The sequence below is a fragment of the Sciurus vulgaris genome, assembly GCF_902686455.1.
Source record: "Sciurus vulgaris genome assembly, chromosome: 4".
Taxonomy (NCBI): Eukaryota; Metazoa; Chordata; class Mammalia; order Rodentia; family Sciuridae; genus Sciurus; species Sciurus vulgaris.
The window spans coordinates 19,901,478-19,926,372 of NC_136464.1; the positions used below are offsets into that span (position 1 = coordinate 19,901,478).

At 35.3% G+C, this 24,895-nt stretch overlaps 1 protein-coding gene and 1 long non-coding RNA gene across 6 annotated transcripts in view; both read right to left on the reverse strand.

Annotated features, from left to right (window-relative positions):
• The window catches only part of LOC306660446, a 356,489-nt gene that overhangs the window by 183,946 nt on the left and 147,648 nt on the right, over positions 1 to 24,895 (reverse strand). The gene's annotated exons all lie outside the window — the stretch shown is intronic.
• Positions 1 to 24,895, reverse strand: part of ADD3 (adducin 3) — a 115,249-nt gene that overhangs the window by 32,645 nt on the left and 57,709 nt on the right. The window contains exon 1 of one of the 5 annotated variants that reach the window (XM_079138674.1): positions 19,651 to 19,963. The exons of the other annotated variants lie outside the window; for them this stretch is intronic. The gene's annotated coding sequence lies outside the window, so the exon portion shown is untranslated. Of the gene's footprint in view, positions 1 to 19,650; positions 19,964 to 24,895 lie in introns of those variants that run through there. 5 annotated transcript variants of the gene reach the window in all.

Sequence of the window (24,895 nt, forward strand, 5' to 3'; positions counted from 1 at the left end):
CAAGCACTCTACCACTGAGCCACAACCCCAGACCCCCACAAGTTCTTTAAGAGGTGAATGATAAAACTGTGACTTATCTAACTATGGAATGCTACCTAACAATAGACACACGGTACACTGATATATGCAACAGCCTGCATAAAAAAAGCTAATGCCCAAAGGTTATATACTGCATGATTTCATTACATAATATCCTCCAAATGACCTTTACAAAAGTGGGGAACAGACTAGTGGCTGAGAGAAGACAAGGAGGGATGTGTATGAGAGAGAAATATGCTCAGGATGGAGGTAGGTATGGTTATAAAAGGACAATAGGAGGAATCCCTATAGTGATGAGACTATTCTGCATCATGACTGGGTGTTGGGTACATGAATAAGTGATAAAATTACATAGAACTAAATACACATATGCAGATGTATACACAGGATCTCTGTTAGTTCTTAACAATTGTGCATGCATCAATGATTATCAAAAAATTAAAGTTTAATTTAACGAAAAGTCCTTGGAGAACAGAAACAGGAAAATTGTTAGTTTCCACTTGATGAAAGTACCTGATCAACTCTGTAGCAGGTTAAAGCTTACACTGTAGTTATCTAGATATTTCCAGTACCAGGAAGCATTTTAAAGCAGTTGGGACAATACAACTAAACTGTGTCTGGATAAAAATGCAGAAATCCTGTTAGCCTCAATTGGTAACTGCAAAATATTTCCCAAGGTTATTAGTCTAGAGGAGCTTTGGAACCTGAAATGGGGTTATATAACAGTTGACTTAAGTTAAGGACAGTTAAAATATGAAGCCCTCCGGGAGACAAAATGAAATCTAGTTTTGTAAAAAAGCATTTAATGGACTCTATTCAGATTTCATTTCTAGTTTTTATAAGCCAGGAGATAGAGCAGGGAGAAATATTAACTCAACTGTTGGCTTTGTTAAGAAACTCCAAAAAATCTTCTTGTGGTCAGATCATTTTAAATATGTTTGTTCTCCATAAGATACTTTCACTTAAATATAGTTAAAACGTTCTAGGAACATTTAGCTATTAGCCTAAAATTTTAAAATATGTTCCAAGATTTTTCATCTATATAATCTTTTCAACCAGAAAGCAACATGATAGAGTACTGGGCTGTGGATAGAAAGTCCAGGACTCGACTCTTTGCCTTTACACTGTTGTATAGAATAACCATGGACTATTTATTCAATGAGTGTTTGAACATCTACTATGTGCCACGGTCCTGAACTGGAGATACAATGGCAAATAAGACAGTTCTTCTCAAGGTTTGTGGTCTAGTGAATAACACATGGGAGTAAGCAATTACAAAGGTGCCATGATCAGTCATAAAATAAAAGGACCATTTTAAGAGACCCATTAGATTTTCCTAGTTGTTTATCCTGTGATCTTACAGTGTCCTCTAAGTCCCATAATGTGGCAGATAAGGAGCCTTAATTTGGCCTATTATTCATTATTTCTGGAGATTTTCCACAACAAGGTGTTTCTTATTTTAGCCACGGATCATCACAGCATTTAAAAACAATTATCAATCACTGAGCTCTTTAAAAAATTTTAGACTTTTTTATTGGTGCATAATTATACCTAGTAGTAGGACTGTGACATATTTGTATATGCACATAACATAATTTGATGAATCTCATTCCCTAATTTCCCCTTCCCTCCCTCTACTCTATGGGTCTCCCCTTTATCATTATTACTTTTAAATCCGTGCATTACCATTATGTATCCGAGTGGCATTCACTATGGTATATTCATACATGAATATAGCATGATTTGGTCTATTTTGTTTTCCATTACTTCCCCATGCCCTCTCCACTTCCCCCTCTCTCCATTCTCTTCCTTGACTCTATTGTTCTCTCTTGTTTCGGGGAGATATCTTTTTTATTTTTATTTTCCTCTTTAGCTTCCACATGTTGACAGAAAACATCCAATCCTTTTCTTTTAAATTTTTTTTATATTTGTTCTAATTAGTTGTACATGACAGTACTATGCATTTATACATTCTGATAGATTATACACAAAGGGAGAATTTCTCATTTTTCTGATTGTACATACTGTAGGATCACAACAGTCATGCAGTCATATACGTACATGAGGTAATAATGTCTGTTTCACTCTATTGTCCTTCCTACCCCCCATACCCCTTCTCCTCACTTCACTCCCCTCCACCTAAAGTAATTCTATTCTTCCCTATTGTCCCCCCACCCCCACTTACTGTGAATTAGCAACTGTGTATCAGAGAAAACATTTGGCCTCTGTTTTTTGTTTTTGTTTTTTTTTTTGGGTGCTGGGGATCGAACCCAGGGCCTTGTGCTTACAAGGCAAGCACTCTACCGACTGAGCTATCTCCCCAGCCCCCAGCCTCTGGTTTTTTTTAAGTTTACAAATGCTTCAGAATGGCAATTATCAAGATACATGCAACAACTTGTATTTTTATATCTTGATTTTCCTAAAGTGGCTTATTTCACTTAGTATGATGTTTCTAGCTCCATCCCTTTACCAGCAAATGACAATTTCATTCCTCTTTATGGGCTGAGTAAAGCTTCATTGTGTAAATACATATATCACATTTTCTTTATACTTTCTTTTATTGACAGACACCTAGGCCGACTCCCTAACTTGTCTATTGTGAATTATGCTGCCATAAATGGGTACGCACATATTGCTATAGTATTCTGATTACTGAACTCTTATGTGCTAGTCCCTTGGGTTCAGAGTACATCAAAATTCCATGTGTAGGTACTATCTCCATTTTATAATGAGGTAATAAAGTCACAGAAAAGTAACTGTCTCAGTTCAAACAGATAGCATGTGACAGGGATTTAAATCTGAATCTGCTGAACTCTGTAGCCTATGATCTTAACCACAACCCAGACCCAGACAGAGGTCACTAGTAGGTTTCTTTTGAAATGCCAATTCTACTGTACAACAGCATTGAGTGTTGGAAAGATTTTATCCTGGCTCAGAAAGAAAAAGCTATAATTGCCAGAGCTTGAAAGGAAGTCATGCATCTTTCACACCTGTGATTCACAACACAGTCTCCCAAAGAAGGCATTTTAATTTTAGTGGTAGATTCTCCCCTCTTATCCCTAAACAATTCATGTAAGCATACATACATCTGCATCCAGGTGATACTTAAAACATTTCAGTTCTAGGGTACCTTCTCTAAAAATAACCAACCCTATTTTTAATACCATACATACCACAGCACACTTTCAAGTGCAAACCAGTATGAATTCTGTTAGTGGAGAAAAATTAATCTTTTAGCTGTTTGAGTTAAAATGTTGCAATTTTTTTTTTTTTTTTTAAGTAAAATTTTGGGGCTGGGGTTGTGGCTCAGTCAGTGGTAGAACGCTTACCTAGCACATGTGAGGCACTGGGTTCGATCCTCAGCGCCACATAAAAATTAAAAAAAAAAAAAGGTATTAACTACAACTAAAAAAATAATAAAATAAAAGCAAAGTTCAAAAAATTAATGTCATAAAACTTGTTATTACCACTATGGGGTTTTCTCTGATGTTGTCTTTGGCCATGCAGATTAGAAATAAGATATCAGGCATAAACAAAATTCTAGTTTTAAAAATCTTATCCAAATATTTACGCAGCAACAATTCAACTTGTATGTTTAAAGAACAGAAGGTTCAAGACACAAATGAGTGGTATACTTTAGAACTGTGGCTTTCAAACTTTTCAAAATTGGCAATTCATAATAAAAATATTTTACATGGTATTCACATAAAAATACTTAAGATATAGAACTGGAATAAATTAATGACCTGATACTTTTCCTTCCTAAATGGTACATTCTGTTATTTTTAAACTTTAAGCTATTTCTTTTCTTTTTTTTAATGCTGGTCAAGCTGATCCATGACCCATGATCCATGAATAGGTTGAGGCCTACAGTTTGAAAACCACTACCCTAGAAACTAAGTTATGGTCAGATGGCAAACAAAAAAGGTGTGTGTGTGTGTGTGTGTGTGTGTTTGTGAGTGAGAGAGAGAGAGAGAGAGAGAGAGAGAGAGAGAGAGAGAGAGAGAGAGAGAGAATGAAAATATGTACATACTAGAGAGAAAAAAGAAATGATTCCTTGATTTTTTAAAAAGAAATATTTATTATAGGTTATTATATATTTCTCTACACATGAATATTTTAAAGACAGAACCTATAAATCTAATGCTTGCCATTTTTTCAAAATAGAGTTTAAAAGTCCAGCAAATTAAAGTATAAAACACAAGAGTAAACTAAGACCCAAAGTACTAAGGGAAAAAAAAAATACACTCAAAAAGAGTCTACAATTTGCATTGAGAAACATGAATACTGAGAACTTTTAAGTAGCCAGATCCAGTTAAAACATCACAATTATCTGCTTACTTTAGACAGAAAGCTCTGCTGATAGCACAACGCCTGCCCAAATAAAATATATGTCAATGTCAGCACTAAAAAAAGATGAAAGCATTTTCAAGCTGAGGGTATTATGAAAGGCTGTTTATGATTCTATGAAATGTGCATCAGAAAGCGAAAGTTCTTTTGGCCTGGCTTTTGAAATTAAACACCTACAATACATTCTAAAAACAGAGCCGCAGAGCCACAGAACCACTTAAAGATATTATCATTTCACTCCCATCCAATCCTTCAGTCATCCAACTCCCATGATCATATTCACAGACAAAAAATTCTTTTTGCAGTGTTTCAGTATATTTACAACTACTTGGAAATAGAACTAGAAGGCTCTCTTTTCCTTACTGAAATTAATTGGTTAACCAAAATTGCATATCATTTTATAAAATAACTGTCCTGCACTTTTTAATAATGTCAGTCATGAAAGATAACCGAGGAACTGTTCTAGATTAAAGGAGACAAAAAATACTAAGAAGTTATAACTGAGTACAACTATGTAATCTTGGATAGGATCTTGGGCCAGGAAAAGGACATTACTGAGATCACTGGTGAAATTTGTACAAAATATGTAAATATGGTAATAGAACTTATACCAATGTTTTCTTAATACTGACTATATTACGGTTGTATAAAATATTATCATTTTAGGGAATCTGGGTGAAGGACAGACAGGTATTCCTTTACTATTTTTGTACTCTTAAAAGTCTGGTACGATTCCAAAATTAAAAAGAAAAAGCAACACAACTTCAACAATACATATATACATATATAAACATTAATCTAACATAAGATAAATTCAACCCCAACGATGTCAAAAGAAAAACACCATAATTTTCAGGGTCCTTGTTATGGTTTTGACCTGAGATGTCTCCCTAAACCTCATGTGTTGAAAGTTTTGTCCCTAAGGCAACAGTGATCAGTAGTGATCAGCTTTGGAACGTCTGGATAATGAGTGTTGTAACCTCATTGATGGATTAGTGCACTGATGGATTCATAATTTAATGGATTATTGTGGAAACTTAGGAGGTGGGGTCCAGCTGAAGGCAGCAGGTCCTTATGGGGTGGGACCTTGAAGCTCTATCTTATCCCCGTGTTTCTCTCTCTGCTTCCCAGTTTTAGCTCATCACGTACTCACCGAATGCCCGGAGACAATAAACCCAATTGAACAGGGACTGAAATCTCTGAAACTGTGAGCAAAATAAACCATTTCTCTTTTAAGTTGATTTTCCCAGGTAATTTGTTACAGAGATGGAAATCTGACTAATACAGCACTCCTTAATTTTTATAGTATACCATGCTCTCCCTTCACCCAAGATTTTTTAAGAGTTTGCTCACAGGTTAGGTATGATACAAAATTACTTTACAAAAAGAAAGCTCCCAGACAATATGAGAGCTACTAAACTAAAAAAGACATGCAAATTGAGTTAAAGATATATTCCCATATCCACTTGGGTTAAGACAAAAACTCTCAAAACTCAATGTAATATAACTTTGTTAATATATTTAAATATCATAAGACATGAGTTTATACTATGTGTTTTGTGATGCTGCTCATTAGCAAATTAACCCTAAGTATTCACAGACTGATAAACAGGGTCTAGAAATACACCCAGGGTAAGTATAAATATTTATGAAAATGGTAGTAGGAAGGAATACAATACCATAAATAAGATCCTATCTGCTGCTGGGTGGTGAATGCTTGTAATCCCAGCAATTTGGGAGGATGAGGCGGGAAGATTACAAGTTCAAAGCCAGCTTCTGCAACTTAGCAAGGCTCTAACAAACTTAGTGAGACCCTGACTCTAAGTATAAAATAAAAAGGGTTGGGGATGTGGCTCAGTAGTTAAGTGCCCCTGAGTTCAATCCCCAGTACAAAAACAAAAACAAACAAACATACAAAACGAAAAACTGACCAAAAAAAAACCTGTCTACTCAAATATACTGGAGCAATCTACAAAAGGAAAAAAAAATACGTATGTGAGTATACAACTAATGTTTATAAAGTCTACGTTTTATACATCCTTTCCAAACATTTATAGGTCACAAATGCAACATAATTTGAAATGATCACCTTTAGTAACTAGTAACCAAGTCAGTTCCACATTTAAGTAATCAATCTCACTGCTCTGTGGTTTCCCGTGACTCTTAGCCCAACAATGTTAACAGTGAAACAATCTTACTTTCATCTCTGAGTTCTCCAACACTACCGAGTTGCCTGGTTTGAGATTTGATTTGCCTGATTGGTTCTGCATGTTGACTGAATCCCTTGCTGCTGGGCTGATGCATCTGCTAGGTGCCTCTAGCTAAACTGTGGCAGACGGTTTTCCAAATGGCCATAAGCATTTCTCCCATATTACTAAGCAATGTAACTCAGTAACTTTTTCCATTATTTCCTACCCCTTTGAATCCGGGTTCAGTCTTTTGTGAGTTGCTTTGACTAATGAAAGTGGCAGAAATAATGTTACACAACTTCCAAGGTTAAGCCTTTGAGGGTCACGGAGTCGCAAAGCCATGAAGAGGTTCATTATGAAAAATCATGAAGAGAAAAAGGCCCTGCCACTGCAATGAAGCCCAGCTCCCCACAGAGTCCACCAGCCAAATATTAGGAAAAAGCATTGGGATGCCACTCAGCCAACACACATAATCCTAAGAAATAATTGTCTCAGATAATGCTTTTGAGGTTTTGTTTTGTTTTGTTTCCTTAACACAGCAAAAGATAACTAAAATGAAAACTGGTGCCCAGAAGTAGGGTGCTGCAATAACAAAAACAGACATGTGGCATTGGTTTTGAGACCAAGCAGTGGGGAGGCCATCCTTGGAAACTGACAGGCAGCGAAGGGATTCCTGCTGCAGGCTGGAGAAAGGGCTATGCTATGCATTGACAACACAAGCTGGCAAGCATGTGTCAACGAGGAAACATTCTTAATGAATGTGGATCAGACTAAGGAGATTTCTAGGCAGAATGTTGAGAGCCAATTGAGTTTTTTTTTAAAAACTTATTTTGATGTAATTGTACGGAAGAAAGAACAGAGACATCCTTTATAGCCTTTATTGTGTTTTTCCCAATAGGAATCCCTTGGCAAACTATGACACCACGACAACCAGGACACTGACAATGCTATTCACCCACTGAAAGGCATCTGGGTTATTTCCAGGCTTTGGCTATCGTTATGGCATTATTTTTCATAATAGCTAAAAAAGAGCAATGATCCAAACATCCATCAACTGATGAATAGATAAATATAATGAGGTGTGTGTATAAAGATATTAAAGTACCAATACATGAGAAAGCATAGATGAACCCTAAAACATTATGATATGTTAAATAAGCAATCGCCAAGGGTCACACATTCATATGAAATGTTTAGAACAGGTAAACTTACACAGACAGAAAGCAGATTACTGGTTACCTAGGGCTGGGGGAAAATGAGACAGCTTCTTTTTAGAGAGATGAAAATCTTCGTTCTGAAAGGATTGTGGTGATAACTGTACAATTCTGTGACTATGTTAACTACTGAATTGTATATTTTAAATGAGCAAATTACTTCGTATGTGAATTACATCTCCATAAAACTGTTATTTTAAAAAAATCCTACCTGAGAAGCTACTTGAACACCTTGAAAACTTGGGGCTGTGTATCATTTTTGTAATACTCATAATGGCAGGGTGCTCCATAAATTGGGGATGAATTGAATTATTTTACTATATCACAACTCCTTCCAAATCAATCTGGTTTATATTATTTCTAGGCTAAGAATGTTAAAAACAATCGTTTGAAAAGTTATTACTTAAAAAAAGTCTTTCCAGACTTAAAATTCTTGGCGTATTTTAACAGCTTTCTCTAGAGTAAGCAAAGAGATGGCTGTACTTTCAAGTACCAGGCCTATTGTTTCACACTTAAAACAACAATCAAAGATATGTCAAGACTTCAAAGCAACGCATTTGGTTAAAAAAAATGTTATTTTATTGAGTTAGAGTTTTTCTTGATGAAAGTTATTATAGAACTATAAAGATATTTAATGTTCTAGAAAATAAATTGGACAACACAAACTATGACAAGCCATATCCTCAGATTAACCAGTAAAATTTTATTCATTTTAAGTTCTACAAGACATGAGCTACTTTCAACTGCTAGCCAAAAATTTTCTATACAACTGAAATGGAAATCAACAGACCTGGAAATTTAAATTACAAATAGAAAAAAGTAGAGAAAAATGGAAACAAACAAACAGATCTGGCACTGAGTAATACAGATGGTACTTTCCAAGTGCCCAAATGGAGAAAGATTTAATTATCCTACAAAGCACTGGGATATTATTGCTTTAATGGCTACTGTTTGTATGCTAGTTGCCTTGCAATATGTCAGATTCAAGGATCACATTTTACAAATTAGAGTAAACTACACCAAAGGTGTTGAGTGATTTTTTTGTAAAAGTACAATGCTCAAGTATCATATATTAGTATAAAAGCATAATGACATTTATTAGGGTTACCATGTCATTCTGAAACTGTCCCATGGTCAAAATTTATTCCTTCAATGATATACTGATAGAAACTGATCTAAGATAGGTAAAAAACACAAATGTGTGTATACAGATACATTCTAAACTACAAATCATTTAATTTTCTTTTGTAATTACAACATTCCACATTTTGCACATTTATTATTTCTTATAGTACCCCCACTTCATATATAAGAAAACTAAGGTTTTAACAGTTTGGCTTATATTACCAAATATTCTTCAGTGAATGAGGACTTATTCACAGTTATGGATCTTAACAAGTATGGAAGGATCAGTCAAAAAAATGGAATGAATTGAAGAACTATCATTTTCTAGAGGTTTAAACAGTTATTACACCCTTGATTGTTGTATTTCCTTTGGGGGAACCCAGAAATTTATTACAGGATGGCGCCAAAGTAGAAACGGTAAATATTCTCAAAACAGTAATAAAAATTGTACAAATTCTTGTATGACTATCAAACTAGTATAAATGTGGAAGCCTAACTCTGTCCTATTGCCAGAATCTTTATATTGATCTAAATCATTCTTAAATTTCTTTTTCTTTTCCTTGTTTTCCCCCTCAGGTACTAGGGATTGAACTCAGGGGCACTCAACCACTGAGCCACATCCTCAGCCCTATTTTGTATTTTATTTAGAGACAGTCTCACTGAGCTGCTTAGTGCCTTGCTTTTGCTGAGGTTGGTTTTGAACTCTCGGCCTCCAAGTTGCTGGGATTACAGGCCTATGCCTCCACGCCCAGCTCATTCTTAAATCTGAAGCATGTTTTTGTTCTTTTGAAATGACTCAGGTTGAATATATCTTTAAATTCTAAACTTCCACACAAAGTCTAGGAAACAATCTATAGTTGTTACTGTCTGATTCTTAGTTAAAAATCTAACTTAAGTGTGTGTGTGTGGGAACCCACAACAATACAAAAATAAGTGACACTAATGACAACTCATCATACTAAGTTTCCTGTACTTCATGGAAGTTCACAGTGACTAAATATTCATTAAAACAAAGATAAAATTGTTAATTGACAGGTGCAGCTAAGAAGGTATTTAAGTTTCAAATTGTACTTTATAAATAATAATGATACTAATTAAGATAAAAACTTTTTAGTAAATACGAAAAAGTCTCCCTGTGAGTGTAAAACTGGAAAAACATAGTTAGATATAACCATGATATACATGTTCAAAATCTAAGTACAGAGCATTAAGTTAAAAAGTGTGGGTAGATGCTTGCTAGGTCAACAATAATTCAGCAGAGTGATCCAAAGATAAAAGCATTCCCGGTCAGACAATGCCACGGATGAATCTAACCTCTTTCTCACTGAAGCACCAATACTTGATGAAAAAAAAAATTTTTTTTTTTTTTTTAATCTATACTACTCATTACAAGGAAGAGTGAACTGAACGGATTTCTGTGTTTGAAGAGGAAGGGGAGAGGAGAATAGGGCTGGGATGAGAGGCAGTGCTTAGACACTGATAGATAACATTCATAATATTCACCAGGAACCTGAAGAAAACTTTATTATAATTAGGTGATATTTATCAATTATAATGGCCATGCAAGGGGCAGAGTTACAAACTTGCAAACATGTACCAAAAAAGTTCAGAGAAAATATATATTCTTGAAAAGTCAACCATTATCTACATTAGTTTGAACTGTTCTCAATATAAAATATTGAAAAAAATAAATATGGAACTCATTCTCTATATATGTATTTTTATACAATATAGACATGAATTAATATATAAGTATATAATCACATAAAACATATATATTAAGAATCTAAAATGATGACTAAAATAACCAGAGGCAATCCCATAAGTATCTTGCAGGATCCCAAAACACATGGCTTCAGTGCTTTTATTCTCCTTTCTATAAAACATGATGAACATTCTATATACATTCCCTTAGTCATCATTTGTCTTCAATAGGGAGTTTTTTGAAATGACTGAGGAAAAGAAAAAAAAAATTTTTTTCCCCTAAGAGAAAGCTGACAGATACTAGTAGATTGATTACTTGAGTATGCCTCTCAGACATTTAGTTTCTATTACTGAGTCCATGGTTTCAGTGAGGTTTTAAAAACTGAGATCCAGGAAACTATGCAGAACTTGACAGCTCATGATAAATGAGAAGCTTAAAAAAAGAACAATCACTGGAGATTATGAGTTTAAAAGAAAGATTCATTGCTCTCAATTTCGAGAGATACTTTAAATCTTTGGCTCATTACCATTTGGTAGTCCACCTGTGGGGAAATTTTTTAAAGAAACATTAACTCACATACTTCATGAACTTAAGTATATTTAATTATTTGTGTGGCACTGAGTTTGAAAATTTCAAAGACCTTGTTTTTGACATTTTCTTGAAAGTCATATTTGCAGTCAAAATCACTCTTATCTATTACTGCAATTGTTACTCTACAAATTTCAATAAACCATTTCTCAAAGTGAATATCAGAATAACAGTAATATAGAAAACTTAACTCCCAAATTCCAATCTCGTATCTATTTCTTAAGCTGAAACTGGATTTTTTTAAACTAGGGAAGTTCTAGTCTTCAGTCTGAAGAAATGCAAACAACCCTACGAAGTACATTATTAAAACCGAGTATATAAAACAAAATATTTACTTGAAAGGCTAGTCTAGAATATTAATCTGTTACCATGGACTATATTTCTGTTTCACTTCCAATGTGGTCTCTGTGGAGGTGGTAAGGGCTGGAAGGGCAGCAAAACAGAGACAAAGTTCCATATTTTAAAAATTGGAGAAGAAATTACAAAAAAAATATTAAAGAACACAGGGCATGACCAAGTTCCAAGGGTTCACTCTGATATACTATTTCAGATATTTCAGTAAAAGATTTTTGGCTTGCATTGCTATAACCTACAAATACAGCCACAAAAGTCAATCCAAAAGCTTTGAAGAAGTTCTTGCTTTCAGATTTGGGCTGATAAGAGAGTTTTATGACAGTCACAACTTCATCTGTTTTCTTTTGGGAATCCTAATACTGATCCATAAAAATAAAATTCGTAAGCACAGGAATGATATCTGAAAATTAGTTTCAAAAATACTTTTTGGATATAACCTACTTTAGAAATCTATAATGGTTTTAAGTGAAGGATCACAAAAAGACATTTACTAACCTCAGAAATTTGTTTCAAGAAAAACTTTTTTTTCCCCAAAAAACTGAATTTTTCAACATAATCATCCTTTAGGCCTAAAGCTTAAGGAGTGTTGTAGACAGTCCCCAACTTACAATTCAATTTAACATGGGTTAAACAATGTTTTCCCCTCAAAATTCACGTCCCCAGAACCAGGTGTGGTGGTACATACCTGTAATCCCAGCAATATGGGAGGTTGAGGCAGGAGGATTCCAAGTAGAAGGCAAGCTTCAGCAACTTAGTGAGGCCCTAATTAACTTAGCAAGGCCCTAACCAACTTAGTAAGAGCCTATTTCAAAATGAAAAATAAAAAGGGCTGGCAATGTAGTTCAGTGGTTAAGCATCCCTGGGTTCAATCCCCAGTATCAAAAATAAATAAATGAATAAATAAATAAAAATTCATGTCCCCAGAACCTCAGAATATGACCTTATTTGAAAATACAGTATTTACAGATCAAATTAAAATGAGGTCATATTGAACTAGAGTGGACCCAAATTCAAAACCAGTGTCCATAAGAGGAATGTGAGATATTTGATTTTTTTTTTTTTTTTTAAGCTTATTTGGGGTTTATGGTTTCTCAGTCCATAGATGGCAGACTCCACTGCTCTGGGCCAGAGGAAAGGCTTAGAACATCAGAATGCAGCAGAAAGATATGGAGGAGGAAAAGTAGCTCAGAATATGGTACCAGAAAGCTGAGAGAGAGCAATATGAGATATGTGGACACAGAGAAGACACTTGGGGGAGAAGGCCTGTGATAACACAAACATAAATTAAACTGTACAGCTGCAAGCCTAGGAGAAAGGCATGACAGATTTCCCTCAGGTCCCCCAGAAGGAACCAATCCATTGACTTTGGACTTCTGGCCTCCAGAACTGTAAAAGAATACATTTCTGTTGTTTTAGCTACTCAGTTGGTGATACTTTGTTATGATGGCACTAGGGAATTATAAGGTTCTATTGGAAATTCCATCCTAGTATCTATTTTACAAAATGTTTTACAATCTTAACAGTGTAAACACATAACATACCAATGCAGAATCAAAGTAAGCTGGTTAGAAATAACATGTCATCAAAATAATAACCTGAATAAAATATTTGATATAATATGAACAATGAAGCACATGTTTTCCACAATAGCATAAACTTTGTTAGATGAGGATCCATGTTTCCAAGGAAATCTGAAGCAAGAAAATAAGGATGTTCTTACACAGATTCTGAACAAAATTTAAATTTCTGAAGATTCACAATGAATTCCAACCAAGGAGCTGCAATGGGCTCTCCTGTTCCCACTACAGCTGAAACACTGTTAGTGCAGTTATCAAATCATAATATCCCACAGATCAATGGAATGTCTTTTCACTTAAGCCAGGGTGGATTTAAAATGCCATTGCTCAGATTAGTGAGTTTCTTGACAACCCTTAAACAAATGTCTTGTGGCTCATTACTACTCTTTGACTTCACTTTAATTACTAAGAAACAGAAAAAAGCATTGCTCAATTATTAATCTCAGAACCCCTCCACTCATTCTCAGGCAGCCTAAATCTCTGGCTTCTTTATCAGGTAACTCCAAATACTTTCACAATTGAAGTTCTATGCCTGAAGTATATTTCCCAGGTCTCAGATCTTTGTATCAATCCCTGAAGTCATGTGATAGCTCATACCCTGTCATACCCTGTAGTGAATCTCCGATGCTATTGCAAACCTAGTTAGTGTTGCTTTTCTACGTGGACTTCCACTAATTAACACTGTCTGCCAAAAATGCCCTGCCCCTATGCTCTGCCTACATGAGAGGTTTGACAATAACTGTAGAACACCCTTTACCCCCACTGTTCACGCAGGACTCTGAATTCCTGTTGCTGGGAAACTGGGTGCTCTCAAGGGTTTACCTGGATTCCAAATTTTTGTTCAATCATTCCAAATCCATCACAGACATCATCCTTCTTAGCATTTTAGTTTATGTGTTTTCTCACTAAACTCCAATGGGATAAGTATGTTTTTATGTGGTAGGAGGAGAAATGATTAGTAAAATATCCAACATTTTAAAAGCAACTACTATTGTCTAACATTATTTTAAGGATGTGGCATGTTTTAACTTGACTCTCACGATAACCCTGCGTGGTAAATGTTACTTTCTCAACTTACAGATGAGGAAACAAGCAGAGAAATGACTTGTCTCAGACCACACTTGTCCAAGAATTCTGTGTGGCGCTGAGATACAAATTCAAGTAGACTGGCTCTGGAACTTATACTATACAGCATTCTACCTCTACTCCCCCCATCCCCCAATGATGTTTCCAAAATTTGAGTTGTTTCAAACTTAAACTTGTTAAATTTTCTGGAAAATCTTTCCAACTCCTGCCCTCTCCAGCTTCAAATCTAAGTTCCCATCTCCAATGTGACTTCTTTTGCAAAATACATATTTTCACAGATTGTATTTTCTTAAAACAAAGTTCACCTGATCACAAAGGCATGAAGCCTGGGTTTGGCATTCTGAAATCTGACGATCAAATCAATAATAAATAAAGAAAAATTCCCTGGCCTTTCACCAAATTCAGTTGTCCACAAAGGATAGTCTCAACTACAATTACTACTGTGCATTTCAGAAAGAGAGAGGGCCTCTCTGGGTCCTGGCATCTAGACTACATATCTCTCCTGATTTCATCCAGAACTGTGTTGGGCAATAATTGCCACATGAACTTGTTGATTTCTTTAGAGATATCTAGACTCTGCTCTGATAGAGAAAATAGGATTTAGCTTTAAAAAGCAGGACCTAGTTGGTATAACCACCTTAAAACCTACACACATTTTGGTATTTTATGACACCTAATTAATTCACATAGGAGAAAAATGATTGATATTATTATCTGACATGAAGAGGAGACTAGAGACAATAAAGATAAAGACATGACAACCCAAATTTCTAATCCACAGCTGGAAACTCAAGTCTAAAGTAAAAAAAAATCCAAAGGTGATCTAAGAAGTCTAATGTCAAATTCAGGGGGAAGGAAAACATTAAACTAATTCAGTTAAGGAGGTTTACTAAAGAAAACAAAAGAAATGTAGATTTAAAGAAGATGAAGAATATAACTTTTAATAATAATGAGAAATAAGACTACTTTATGAACACAAATATTTCCTCCAAGATATACTATCTTCCCAGATATTACCTGAGTATTACTAAATGAGGAATTACATCCTTGGCATTTAAAGGATATACTATTAAATCTTTTCCTATTCCATCTTTTCTCCATATAAATATAACTTGCCCAAGTCCTTCAATTTATCCCACGCAATACCTTTCACATCATCTAGATAAATGTGATACACAAAATGTAGACATGATCTGTCAATATAAGAAACATTTAAAATACAAACTGCATTGAAAAAATTTCCTTTGGGTAAGAAACATTTTCAGAAGCTATGGTATGATAAATAAAACATTAACTTCTTTGGGGAAAAAAAGTCACTCAATGCCTCAAGTTTCATGATTTTACGGGGTTCGTTAGGTATGTGCTCAGAGTTAACAACTTACAAAACAGATTCTTGGGGGGTATTATTTTCATAAGAATTTAAAGTGATTTATATCATTTTTGAGAATGCTTTTCTTTTGAGCTTTCACGGTATTTCACTAGAGAGTAAACTTCATGACTCAGCTTTTTGTACCCACTCACACATGCCTGAAGGGTCCACTTAAATCTCTCCCTATATTTTAAATTCAAGCTTGAAGTAGGATTCTTGTTTTTCTGAGGCTTACAAAGGCTAGACTCACAGCTTAGTTCTATAGTGCCTATTTAGCTGGACTTAAAGCCTACATCAAGTACTTTATTGTCAAATAAAAAGCTAAACTCACAGAGCTTAGTAATTTAAGTAGCTCTTCAGGGTTTGGTAAATATTTTATGTCTACTCTTGAGCTCTATTGTCAAGGAAAGGCTCTATAGTGTTGTAAAGGGCCACAAAGTGTTATTTTAAACATCTAAAAGGTAGTAGAGTGCTATAACCCTGAGGGTCCCTGAAGGCAACTGAGAAGCACAAAGCCATCTACTATAATTTCCCTCAAACATCATTTCCCTAGCCTCTTTCTCACAGGGGAATGGGTGGGAGAGGAGCATCCTGGAGTCCCATAAAAAACCTAAAACAAACAAAAAAAAAAAAACTGTAGGAATCTGCCTGGTTGTTTCTAGAAAGTAGGCCCTGAAAAAAGGGCGGAAAAGGCTCAGTCAAGTCCTGCAAGATTGAGAGGAAAATAGCTCTTTCAAATAAAAGCCATTCTCCTAACTGCTGTTTACCCAATTTCTTATATACTTGGACTCTTTTTTCCCTTCTCATCCTCATCCATCCAAATATTAATCCATACTTTCAGGTCTTATTCAAAAGCCAATTCCTCCAATGATGATTTCCTGAACCTCCACCATCAGAACCAGCCTTCCCCACTTAGTCATAGTCTGTTGTGCCTTTAAATTATGCTGGTCTGCTCTTAGTAACTGGATCAACATCTTTCTCTTTTCTTTACTGTGCACTTAACAGTTACTTACTCAGTAGTGCCACTGGTTCATAATATGACTTTCTACTTGTCTTAGAATAAACCAGGACAGAGAATCTAGAACAAACTTTAAAAACTGGGTTATTCATGTTTTGATCAAACTGACCAGGTACCCAAGATGGTGGAGGTTATCAATATTGTGACCTGAATTTGAAATATCTTATGTGGACTGAAAAGTAATTAGAAACAAGTGTACAAGTATACAACTAGAATTTTTTTTTTCTATTTTAGTACCAGAGACTGAACCCAAGGATGCTCTACCACTGTGCAATATTCCCAACCCCTTTTTATTCTGAGAAAGGCTCTTGCTAAGTCGTTGAGATTGACTTCAAACTTGCCACCCTCCTGCCTCACCCTCCAGAGTAGCTGCACCCATCTGAACAGTGCAATTTTAAAAAACATTTAAACTTAATGTTATGTTCTAAGACCAGATACAAATAATACTACAAAATGTTTTTGTTTAAAAAACAAAACAAAACAAAACCAAAAACACTACAGCAAACATTAATTCAACTGTTAGGCAAGGATTAAAAAAAAAAAATTGCAAGGTACTGATCTGATTTCTGCCATTATAGACTGAGAGAACTGAAACATGTCCACCTGAAAAAGATACCAATAAAAACCAGTTTATGACAGCTGCCAAATAAAAAGCGGACATAAGACATCTGAATATTGCTGATAAAAGGAATTTTGGATTAATAGTAAGGAAGATTTCTATAAAGAGGTAAGATTTGAATTTCTTCACATATAAAATAAGGAGGTTTGGCCAGATGACCTTGAGTGTTCCCTTCTAGGTCTGAAATTTTATTGTACTTTTATCACATAATTGTAGGAGTGACTGGATATTATCTGACCACCCATTTGGAGTATTCTTCTTTCTAATTCTCCTATTAAAACAGAGTTTTTTTTTTTTTTTTTAAGTTATCAACCGCCAAATGAGCAATATTACCAAATATATTTATAAAATAAATATTCAAAACAGAATATGGTAGCTCATAAGAGGGTTTGATATTTCAAAGGAGAACTTGAACTTGAGGCCTTTTTCTTCATATCACTTTTATGGTGTAGCTCCCAAAACAGGCTTTTTATTTGCAGGCAGGGTGGGGGGCAGGGGCTTGTGTACATTGCTGGGGATTGAACCCAGGGATCTGCACATGCTAGGCAAGTGCTCTACCACTGAGCTACAGCTGTGGATCTCAAAATAGGGTTTTACATGGACATTTTTCATATCCAAAAGATGTGTTTTGTGTTTGAAATAATTTATTCTCATCTATGCACAGGAAATGAGTAGAGAAAGCCTGCAAAAATTCATCCCTATTATTAAAGAGCACTCTTCTCTGTTCTTTTTAACTGTCATGACTTTTATGAGCAGTTACTGATGGTCCAATGTATTCTGAGGCACAGCCAAAGAGTTTTTTTTTTTTTTTTTTTTAAAGAGTAATACTCAAAACAAAGCAAATATTGGCTTAGTTCTGACACTGGTTGTTCTAAAACGTTAATAGCCTATTGTTTGCTGTGGTTGTCTCAACAAGATAATACATTGAAAATCAGCATTTCCTGATAGGAAGTGAATTCCCACTGTGTGTCACAGAACCTTAGCCAAATTTCTCCTTAGCCACAGAGGAGAAATGAAGGGCCTTCTGGGAATACAAAACAGATCAGAGTTAATGATGAGCCTTCTCTTTCTCTTTTAAAATGGCTTTCTGCTTCTAATCAAATTACAATCTATTTGTCTGATTTTGCTATCAGAGGACCACTTTCCTAAAAGGGCTTCAAATAGTTTAGACAAAGTTTGTTCAACATCCTGTAGACAGGCAGCATCCTGTATATTCTTAACTATGGAGAATTTCCTTACTTGTAAATGCCACAATGGATGGGATAATGGGGGGGGGGGGAGCTATTGGGATGTGTCATCAAAACAGTGCAAAGTTTAGTATAGTTTACTTCAAGCTTAGTTTCCTACAAGCAACTGTTTATAAGGAATCACATATGAAACACGGTAACTGAAACTGGCTTTTGTATCTCAGACACATTTTAGTAGGCAAAAACTGAGGCTCAATTAATTATTCAAAACATCACAACACTGTTTATTTAGGATTTGATTAAGAAACTGTCACTGGCACACTCACATACAGAAGAGTTGCCTTTGTGGCAACTGACAATGTACTAACAGACATTAAGATTCCCTTTTTAAGCACTGAAAATACACTTTATATTCTTTTTTGAGGGAGCGAGTGGTATTAGGGATCGAACCCTGGGGAGCTTTATAGTGAGCTACATCCCCGGTCCTTTTTTAATTTTTGTATTGAAACAGGGTCTTGTTACATTACCCAGGCTGGCCTTGAACTTGCAATCCTCCTACCTCTGTCTCCCAAGTTGCTGGGATTACAGGTATGTACCACTGTGTAGCACTACACTTTGTTTTGTTCTATTTTCACAGAATCAAACTTATAGAACTTACTTTGCCAAGTTCCACTCAGATACTAGAAAACTGTAAGCAACAGAAGACATAGGAAAAGTCGTTTTGGGCGGTGGGTACCAGGGATTTAACTCGGGGGCACTCAAACACCGTGCCACATTCCCAGCCCTATTTTGTATTTTAGTTAGGGACAGAGTCTCACTGAGTTGCTTAGTGCCTCACTTTTGCTGAGGCTGGCTTTGAACTTTTGATCCTACTGCCTCAGGCTCTGGAGCCACTAGGAATGAGTGTACCACCATGCCTGGTGGAAAAGTTATTTAAGGAGATGCCAAGGAGAGTGGTTCAATCACCCAGGTACTCTTACCATTCAATGCGTGCTAGTTCCTAGGAAGACTTCAATACATTTTGCTAAATGAACCATGTCAAATAATTAATATTAAAATTAACATAAAATGCTATAATTATCTTGTATTAATTGGATAATAACATCTCAGATTTAAGAAAAGTATACTTAAGGTATACAACAAGCCTCTGCCAAGAAACTTGAGTAACCAACACACACACACACACACACACACACACACACACACACACACACACACAGTATTCCTTACCTTTAGGCCAAGAAAATGTCTTTTTATCCTCCAGTAATTACAGAAATCAAATGATAGAGTTCCTCTACCTTGCTTTTAGTACAGCTGTGATCTGACTGAATTGAGACTAAAATGTGAAACAGGCAGCAGTAAAACTCCTATATATGATGCAGCAAAAATTTGTCTTTGTTACTTTATAACTTTGCTGTGTAACTTTATAACTTTGTTGGCAGGATAACAGTGTACAGTTAACCTCTACCATTGCTTCTTCAGCACCAAATCAGAAAACTTGAGTCATGTTAAGTACATCAACTTCAGCATTCAATGAAATAAGGAGATGGATTAGAGGGCCAGAATGTGAAAACAATTTAAACAAAAAAATTGAAGTCAAATTTCAAATCCCTAAGATTAACTCTGAATGGCTGAACTCACTATTTTAAAAAAATCACCTCACTCACAATCTTAAGTATTCAAACTTGATAAAGAATGTACTTCTACCTCTCATATGAGTTTTATACTCTTGAAATTGCTTTTTTACAAAAAGAGAATTTCTGTAAAACAGAACATTCAACTTTTTTTTTTTTGCATTCTTGAACTTTCAAATAGCTTAGCTTGCATGGCAAAGCAAATTATAGACCACACAGTATATAAGATGATTTTAATTTAAACAACAAATTTAATTTGAGTTATATAGCTTAAATCAATATTTTAACAAAAATACCATGCAAATATTAAAATTGAAGGGAATGTTAAGACCCATCTATCCTAACCTGATATTTTGTGGGTGGTAAAACAGAGCCAAGATTAGGTGACCTGCTCACAATTCCATAATCTCATACTCATTACCTGACACTGAACCCAGTATCTTTCACTACTGTGCTGAGAAATGAATCCCTTCCAGAGTAGTTCTTACCCACTTGTGAGTGGCAGATGAAAAAAGTGGGTGAGAGGTTCTCCATTTCTACACAGTGCTACCATCACTTTACTATTATCCCTGTCTTCTGTACACACACACACACACACACACACACACACACACACACACACAAAATTATAGTCATAGAAATTTTCTAGAAAAATAGAGAAGAAATTCCCCTCTCGGAGAAGAGTTGAGGGAATTAGGGTTGGAAAGAGATTCTGTCACATTCTCTGATACTGTTTCATCTTTTTCCTTTGTATGTGTTTTAACTCGAGGCTGAGGCAGGAGGATTTTGAATTCAAAGCCAGCCTCAGCAAAAGGGAGGTGCTAAGCAACTGTATGACACCCTGACTCTAAAAAAAATACAATTTAGGCCTGGGGATGTGGTTCAGTGGTCAAGTGCCCCTGAGTTCAATCCCCAGTACCCACCCCCACAAAAAACAGTTGTAGAGCATACTGGAACAAACAGGAAAAGATAGGAGTACAGTTGTATTGGGCTTGGTAAAAAATATTCTCTCCATTTTCTTTATATTTTATAATAATTATTATAAGAAAAATAAGATAGGGAGTTATTAGAGAAATTATTTTTCTATAAAAGTTCTGAATAAAAATCTATTTTAAAATCATCTAATTTTAATTTTAACAGCAAACTGGTTGGCAAGCTTTGTTGTGGCACAACCATAGTAGTCTAACTATATTCTAGAGTTCAAAGGGACAGCAGAGATCATCCAGCTCAGTGAATTGAAATCTTTTTGAAATGAAACAGAATAGAAAATAGCAGATTATTTTCTGTATTATAGGAGAAAATATATTTCACAGGTTAAGTGGCACATGTGTGTAAACGTGTACTGGGCCATGATGTAAAACATACTTTTAAAAAGTTTGAGAGACACTTACCGAAGGCTACATTAACTAATAACAGGCACCAAAAAAACACACAATATTTAAGGAAAGGGCCCACATTACACTTATGTAACAGGCTAGTCTAATTTCAATTTGGAAATCCATTTTCTTGGGGATCAAATGATTAACATAGCTACATCTACTATTCAGGTATTAAAAAGTAAATTTCCAAAATTCTCAACAGATTCAACTTATTTAAAGTACAGTTTTAGTTTTCATGTCATTGAAAAGAATGATTCTGGAGTAACATCTAAACTTCCCCCTGCCCCCCAATTCTGGTACATTCCCTTTAAGGTTTCTGTAATAACAAAGTGTCTTTTTATAAAAAGAATTAGGGTATTTAAGTTGAAAAACATCTTAGAAAGCTAACCAAAATTCTTAATTTTATAGGTGAAGAAACTCATGTCCATAGAAGTATACCAGACTCTTGATTCCCAGGCTAGTGTTTTTTCCTGTGAAAACAGGTTTTACTTTATTCTCACATCCTTCTGAAGTTAGAAAATAGCTAAACACAGTTACACATCAAGATTCAAAGAGGAAGTTGAAACGGGGTGATAGGCAGTCTAAGACTAAAAGGTATGCACAAGGTCACCCTGAAAATAATACAGAAATCTGCCATTTTCAACATTCAGCTTTGATTTTGAATGGGGCAAGTTGTTGAACTTACTTGCACAAATGGGTGTGTCACCACGAAAGAGCGTACAATGAACACACCACAGTGGGACAACAGTCAGTACAGACATCTCAAAGCACTGCCTCTCTCTCAACATGACCACTTCTGTTTCAGTGCATAATAGAATGCTTCATAGGAACTGAAAATCCAGCTACAAACAAAACCCCAATATGTTAGGCGGGGGGAATCAGACTTCGTTGCAAAGAGAAAAAAACAACAAAAACTGCTGAACATGGGCCTCAATGAACAACAAAAATCCTCCTATAGTTCAACTTACCATGCACGTCACAAACTCTAGAAAGAAAACAGAGCACGGAACTGCCAAGGCATGGAACAGAACTTTGGGCTGCAGCCTGCCCCAACTCTTCTGACAAATACCCAAAAGCAACAGGACAAAGCATCATTATGGCAGAAATAAAGGCTCTTTAGATGCTGCCTTTTTTTAATTCAATGAACCCACTCTTACACACAAAGTTCATGCCACGATGTCTCGAAATGCAGTATTGCCAGAATAGGCCATCAATGGGTCTAATAAATTCAGCACAAAACACTACTTCAAACACTTTTATGTTAAGTAATTAGCACATCTGGGAGATTACTAGCATTCTCCTTCATTCATACAGTTAATGTCATCCCCCCAAAAGTTAAAAAACAATAACATTTCAGTATACTGTGCAAAAAAAAAAAAAAAAAAAAAAAAAGGAATGAAAGAGGCAGACAAGTGTAACTAACTAACTAAATAATAATAAGAATAATAATAATAATTAGTTGAGTGATAAAGTCACAGGTTCCTCCCAAAGAATACTGCATGTTACTTAGCAGCTGGCACAAAATTAACCATCTATCTTATCTATGCTTCCTCCTAAGCAGCGAGTTACCAGTATTACAATAGACAATCCATTACTTAAAAAAAAAAAAAAAAAAAAATGAAGCCACTGTACATTTCCTAAGCTTGTTTTCGTGTGGCAATTCTGATGCAATGCTGCCCTAAAAATGAACTTTGTTTGAAACAGCAAGATATCCACACTCAGTGTGGTTAGAGCAAGGGTGGAGCCCACTCTGGGGGAAACAACACACCCAGGCAGACCTCAGTGAGAGCAAACAGCACATTAATATTGCTACAACATTTTTTCAGGGCCTCAGAGTAAAAAAATTAATTGGTTAATCCTCCTCAAAGAAATAGGGGAAAGGTTCATATTTGTAGATCAACTGTCTGGAGCAAACCTTTGCCTTGGAGTTAACTGCATAAACCCGTTTCTCTTTGTGAAGAAAACAGAGATAAAATGCAAGATACATCACGCAGAACATTAGGTGGAAGTGGACTACTATAAAGGAAGTCCAACCATGCCAACTTCTAAGTTTAGCAACAGCAGTTTTTACATATCAAGGTGTCAGAAACACTGCTCATTCTAGAACATTACTTTGGCCTATTTTTAGGGCACCGAATATGAATACAAGCAAATCACCTACTTTCTCTCCTCACCAACACTTTGCTTCTCCTAGCAACAAAGAAACAATGAAAGCATTTTCTTACCAATTACTAAGGGTTGCCTTCAAAAATGAAGGAAAAATTATTTCTAGAAAAATCACTAACAGACATAATGTACTTTAAAAATCTTATAATTATCCATTTTCAAATACCTTCCTAAGAATTTTAATCTTAAGACTTTTTTCCATATTCCATAGGATATGGAAAATATTCCATAGGATATATATGTAAGTACTATCCGAAAGTGTTTGTGGGTTGGGGTTGTAGCTCAGTGGTAGAGCACTTGCCTAGCACATGTGAGGCACTAGGTTAGATCCTCAGCACCACATAAAAATAAATAAATAAAATAAAGGTATGGTGCCCATCTACAACTAAAAATGAATTTTAAAAAGTCTATGTCTAAAATAATTTGTCAGTACTGAAACTATTAAAATTCAATAACTTTTTAAATATATATATATTTTAGTTGTAGGTGGACACGATACCTTTATTTTGTTTTTATGTGGTGCTGAAGATCAAACCCAGGACCTCACTTATGCTAGGCAAGCACTCTACCACTGAGCCACAATCCCAGCCCTCAATACTACTACTTTCTGTAAATGCACATCCAGAGACACAAAGCTATTTTTCATGGAATTCCTATAATCATGAAAAAATGTTTCTGATTAAAATATCCATGCATTTAAAAAAATAAACAACATAATTGTTTACACAGAATTTAAAACCAATAATAGAAGGCTTTTGAGAGAAGACCAGGAAAATATTTTTAATGATACATGTTGTCATATTACTATCAACTGCTACTTCTTAGTACTGAAAGAATAAATCAGCCTGGATAGTTGACATTTCAGTATTTTTGAGAGATGGCCTAGAACACCCACTTTCAGATTTCTAGGAATGGGGTACTGATTGATCTAGCCTTTGCTGGGTTGCCATATGATAAGGTAACCAAAATCCTTTCAGAGTCCAAGTGCTTGGTTTGATGATTTTTATAACCATATATGTAATCATGAATCACCTGCTGCCATTCTTTGCTCTTTCTCATCTCACCCTCAAACTGAACCACTCAAAGGTACCAGTTGGATATTTATTAGAAGAATTGCATTCTGGTACTTTTTGGATCTGCACTGCTGGAAATGTCTGTTTTCAAGTCAAACTTCACTTTCACAGCTGCAAAGGAAATGACAAAAGAAGAAAAACACAGCCAATATATATCAGCAATTAATTCCATCCACAACTGCCCAGCTGTTTGTGCATGGAAGAATCAGTCTGTTTCCTTTTG